This window comes from Orycteropus afer, unplaced genomic scaffold (genome assembly GCF_000298275.1).
Source record: "Orycteropus afer afer isolate SDZICR_OR568_19922 unplaced genomic scaffold, OryAfe1.0 scaffold00341, whole genome shotgun sequence".
In the NCBI taxonomy this organism is placed as follows: domain Eukaryota; kingdom Metazoa; phylum Chordata; class Mammalia; order Tubulidentata; family Orycteropodidae; genus Orycteropus; species Orycteropus afer.
In genome coordinates this window covers 419614-425546 of record NW_006921928.1, presented here as the reverse complement: position 1 = coordinate 425546, position 5933 = coordinate 419614, and positions in this window count along the sequence as shown.

The following is a 5933-nucleotide window of genomic DNA, read 5'->3' as shown; positions in this document are numbered from 1 at the left end:
TCTTTTTTGGTATGTGCATTTATTGCTATACATTGACCTCTGATCACTGCTTTTGCTGTGTCCCAAAGATTTTGGTATGTTATGTTTTCATTCTCATTTGATTCAATGAATTTTTGAATTTCAATTTTTATTTCCTCTCTTACCCAATCTTAGTTAGGGAGGTATTGATCAGTTTTCATGTGTTTACTCTTTTTCCATTGATCTTCCTATTGTTGATTTCTAATTTGATAACATTATGACCTGAGAAGATGCTTTGCAGTGTTTCAATGTTTTTTTTAATTTATTAAGGCTTGCTTTATGGTCTAACATGTGGTCTATCATGGAAAATGTTCCATGTGCCCTGGAAAAGAATGTATATTGTGCTGTTGTTGGGTGAACTCCAAGGCTGTAAATCTTGACAGAAGCAAACTCTCTCACATTATTCCCATGGAGTAGCTAGTGGGTTTGAACCACTGACTTATTAGTTAGCATTTCGAGGCCTTAACCTCTAAGCCACCAGCACTATTATTAGTTAACCACATAACCTAGGGTTAGTCACCAAACCCACCAATTTTTAGTATAAGTGCCTAGAACAACCTAAGGCATTATAATCACTATGAGCTGTGCCTTAAGTAATTAGTTAAAAATTTTAGTTCAAGTGTTGAAGTTTGAAAGCCATTAAAACAGATAAATTAGAGTGAATTAAAAGTAATGTCAATAATTACATCATTCTTATTTACCTGTGTTAAGATGTGTTTTATCAGAGACAGAAAACAACAGGTTAAGGAATTACAGACAGCATGATGGCAATTGAGTTCATGAATCACCCATTGCCTCTCCAACAGATTTAAGGGATATGCAACGTCTTGAAGCCATGTGATAGATATGACCTCTCAATGATAACTGATGCTATCTAGGACATCTTTTTAATGTTAAAACAATGAATCAAATGCCTTCTGGATGAGAAAATAAAATGTGCATGCATTTTCAAGATCACTCATAGACTTGGGGGTGTGTAGTGATATGTCTCCAAGGGTTCAGGGTTATTAAGTCTTTCTCCATGGCTGATAGGGGTCTTGAGGTGGGAAAGTTTGTGAAACTCTTAAACCTCAATCAAACCAGACAGTTACTGCGCTATCATTATTAGTTATAATGATTATAGATTTTTACAGTGCTCATGAGTTGTGATTCTACAATTGCTTCCATTTTCCATCAAATTTCACACTATAATAAATTTTTAATAAGAAAGACTGCAATGAAAGACAAGGAAGTAAAAGTGGTGTGTGGGCTTCTATATTGCACATGAGTAAAAATGGTCTGAGGAACATTTCTGTCTATGAAAATGTCCAAATAAAAGGCAAAATAAAAGTACAACAATAAAATGCTTTTCATGTTTATAAGATGTTAATACTATATAAATTCTACATTTTGTGATTTAAAACAATAAAACAAGATTTGTTTAGATTTTTCTTCAATTTTCATGCTTATTGAGTTATTAAATTTATCTATAGAATAGAAGTCTAGGAAGAAATTCAAGACACTTTTTTTCCAAAATTAAGTTCCATTTAAGAAAATTTGACCTATAGAAGGGAATTTCAAATTCTCATGGAATCTAGACTTCCTAGAACTATTGAGACTGAAAGAACCTCCAAAATTATTGCCCTGAGATAATCTTTAAACCTTCAACCAAAATTATCTCCTGAAGTCTTCTTGAAACAAACAATACACTGCCATTGAGTTAATTTGACTCATAGCAACCCCTCCTTGGATTTCCAAGACAGTATCCCTAAGGCAGTAGATTGCGCAATCTTCCTTCCAAGGAGTGGCTGGTGACTTTGAATCACCAGCCTTCTGGTTTGCAGTAGAATGCCTTAGGCACTACGCCACCAGAGTTCCCAAAACAAACAACAGTTTAGCTTAATTAATAAATGTCTACATTGAGCATCATACTTTTTTAAAGACTTATCTGTATGAGAGTAGATTGACAACAGCAACTCAAAAGAGTAGATAAGAACCATAGGGGGCAGTGAAATTATGTTAATGGGGTAGGGCCAACTCAGAGAAGGAGGATGAGAATCATTGTACAACTCAAGAATGTAATCACTGTCACTGAATTTTACATATAGAAATTTAAGTTTGTGTATGTTCTGCTATGTATATTTTCAAAAACAACAAAACAATTATTTTCACAAAAGAAAATTTGACCATATTTTTCCTTTTAATGATCTCAGGGGGACAAGGTTAGATTAATCATTCTTAGCTCATGACAGCCTTTGACAGATTTTATTTTCAAAGATGGCTGCAAAAATAGCTCCTTCGTACATGCTCATCAACAATGTGACCTGACACTCATCCCATCAAGAGACAGGGTCTCTGTCACCTCCCCTTGAAACTAGGCAGAACTGTGACATGCTGGTAACTAATTGAATCTGGTGCCTAAGGCACTTGACTGCTAACCAGAAGGCTGCCGGTTCAAACCCATCAGCCATTCCTCGAAAGGAAGATGGGGCAATCTACTTTCATAGTGATACTGCCTCAGAAACCCAAGGAGGAGTCGCTATGAGTCGGGTCCGAGTCGACGGCACATAACAACAGCAACAACAAGTTCAGAAAAGGTGACGCAGCTTCTGCTTTGCTTACTGGAATACTCAGACTGGAGCCGTGAGCTGCCATGCTGTAAGGAAGCCCAAACTAGCCCACGTGGAAAACCACATGGAAAGACTACCTGAATAGAGAGATAAAGATCTGTTATTCCAGATTCAACCACCATTAATTACAACTGCATGAGAGATCCCAAGCTGGTGTCATCCACAAAAATAGTGAGAAATAATACATTTTTGTTGTTTTATCAAGCTACTAAGTTTTGGGGTAATTTGTTACATGGAAATACTGGAATATGAACTGTCATCGTTGATCCATGAAGGGCTCAATTGATTGATCTAAAATAGCATAGTGATCTTATGAGCTTTGACTGGCCTTTTTTTTTTTACTTGATACTTTGAGATTTATAAATGGTTAGTTTCATTATTCACATATTTCTATATTTTTTATGAACACAATGTCTTCCCCTGCTGCACACCAAAAAGTTGGTATTGCTATTTGCTTACCTTAGAAACTAGAATTTCTTCTAAATTTGGATATGACCATGGGCATACATCATGTATGTGAACTTTATTCATCCTTGCACCCTGATTCAATCCTTCTGAACTTCAGTTACCCATATAAGATGGGGGCATAATACTAAACCTGCCTATCTCACAGAGCTATTCTGAGCACTGATTTAGGAAATGCTAAAGAAAGCGCTTGGTAAATGATAAGGATTTATACCATAAAGCAGTATTATTTATTATGTGTATCTCATTGTCATTTATCCTCCTCTCTCATATGGGAAGCACAAGTGCTATCCTCTGTCCCATTATGTGAACTTGAACTCAAAATTTGGTCTATAAATGATCCATTGGCTATGTGGTTTAGGTCTGTGCATTTCTTGAGCACAGGGGCCAATTTTCTGTTTCTTTCATTCCTTCACATTAGCAACATAAGTGGTAGGTGCTTAATAATGTTTTTCTTACCTTGATGTAACAAAATCTGGCCTGATATTCCCACAAAACCCATAAAGCAAATGGGATCATGGGTAGGGAATGCCCAGCTCAGATACCATTCTTGGAGGGGTCATTACTGAAAGACCAAGAGGATCTCATTAGAAGCTGGTTTTGCCCTCAAGGCAGCCCCATGGCATGGCCTCTGAGGACAGCTTTATAAAGAGTCTGTAATGCCAGTCTCTGAGATTTCTAGAAACATCCAGATGCCCATCTGCTGCACAGACACTGAGAGTATATTCGCTGTTTCCTTTGGGAATTAAAGCTGGGGACTTGGGTATGGAAATCTCTGAAGAATTGGTGACATAATTCTCAGTTTTCAAATATTACTTTCAGTTCAGCCTTTAATTGCCCACAGAACTTGTGTTTACCATGCAAGGATAAGGGACCACATGATTTTTTTTTTTTTTCACCTTTAGCCTGAGACCTCCTTGCAGAAGGCTGGCAATCTTGCCTTGGGGGATATTTCGCAGCTCATTATTTTTTCTCTTTAGATACGGTAGCCTCACTTCTGCTCATTAGGCTCCTTTCACTACATCATTGACTTGCTCTAATGTGGCTGGTCTATTAAATAGTCCTCACCTGGCAAGGCACCCCAGTGTCCCAAATGTGGCTCTGTTCTCCTGTTTTCATGACTCTGTTTGGACATTTCTTTCTTTAGTAAGAGTGGGCACTGGCACCAGAATCTGAGTCTCCTCAAACCACAGAGTCCCTCTGCAGCAGAGGGGGGATAACATAGAACTCTGAGGACATGCCACGGAATGTTCAGAGGTTCCTGAAGGCTTCCACAGAAATGAAATGAGGTACACCAGAGGAATGGCTCTGAGCTGGAATATTGGCATCCCATTTATTCAGCGCTACCAAGTATCAAAAGGCAATTGATTAATGTTGATCTGACAACTACTTGAAAAGGAGCAGGTGCTTCTCACAATCTGGCAAGAAAACAGGGTCAGGAACACCAAATGTGGGTACTGCAAAAGCATGTTTGTAGAATCTTTGTGTCTTCTTGCCATGATTAAAAGGCTTGTTAGTCATGGGTGAAATCCTGCAGAGGGTATGTGCTTGAGTGTCAGTTCACATTGTTGTTGTTGTTATTATGTGCATGAAATTCATGTTTCTTCTTTAGTCAGAATCCCTGACCCAACTGATGCAGTTCCCTTTGTGGTTCAGATGAGCTTCTTTAGCTGTTTCAGAAGGTCAGCCTTTGAACTGAAAGATATCTTAAAAGACCAGTGTTCTAGTCTTTGCAAGTACAGAAACTCACTTGAACTAGACCAAGTAAAACCTGGTTCATTAAAACACACATTATATATGTGTATGTATATATATCACTGATCTAGAGCTGAGAATTTTTCAGAAAACAACTCTCCTTCTCTCCCTTTTTCCTTTTGCCTTCCTACCTCTCAAGGCTATCATGGGCTCTTATTTTTCCCTCTCTCTGTTCATGTGGGTTTTTCTTCCGTTTCCCTCCAGGCTATATTCCCCTTTGCTCATCCATAACTGGCTTGGCTTTGGTTTGTCCTAGCACTAACTCCTGACCCCCAATCAGTGGCATCTTAACATTGCTGTAGGCTAGACGGGAGCCATGAAATGATTGTCATTACCCTAGTATATGCAAACTTGGTCTTAGCTACTCATATTGCCATCACTTCAACTGAGATCTGTGCATTGCTGGTACTACACATGCTAAATTGAATTGTTGCTTAAAATGTCTTCTGAAAGATTATACTATGATTTAGCATTGAAACGAAAAGGTATCGTGTACACAGAAAGGCGTGTAAACAGACCAATGGGGCATAAATTTCATATTAGCAAAGCAAATATTCATCACTGGAAGTATGGCAGCTATTTTATATTCTCTTGCAAATCAACAACCAAATGTTTTATAAGACCTAAGAAAGGAAGACATATAGAAGTAGACAGAGCTGTCTTATATTTTGCTATTGCTATGTGGACAAAATGATTGCCTATCTGATGTTGAAAATGCCATTAAAAGCAGAAAAAATTGCCGAATCCTTCAGAACAGACAAAAAAATTCAAACCATGTGACCAATTCCTGTGTCAAGCAGGATGATTGTTAAGACAATGAACATGTGTTTATCATAAACTGCTCAACTTTCAGCAACATTTGTTTCAATTAGGAAGAAATAACACTATTAATTTCATCAAATGGTAAGGCACTAGCATCAAAACTTGCCTAATGGGTGTTAGTATCTTGGAAGAAAATTCTGGAGACAATAGTAGAGTTCTATTTAAAAAGTTGTGTGTTCTGCTGATGGGACTGTAAAATGGTACAACCATTGTGGAAAGCAGTATGGCGATTCCTTAAAAAGTTGGAAATACAAATACCATTTG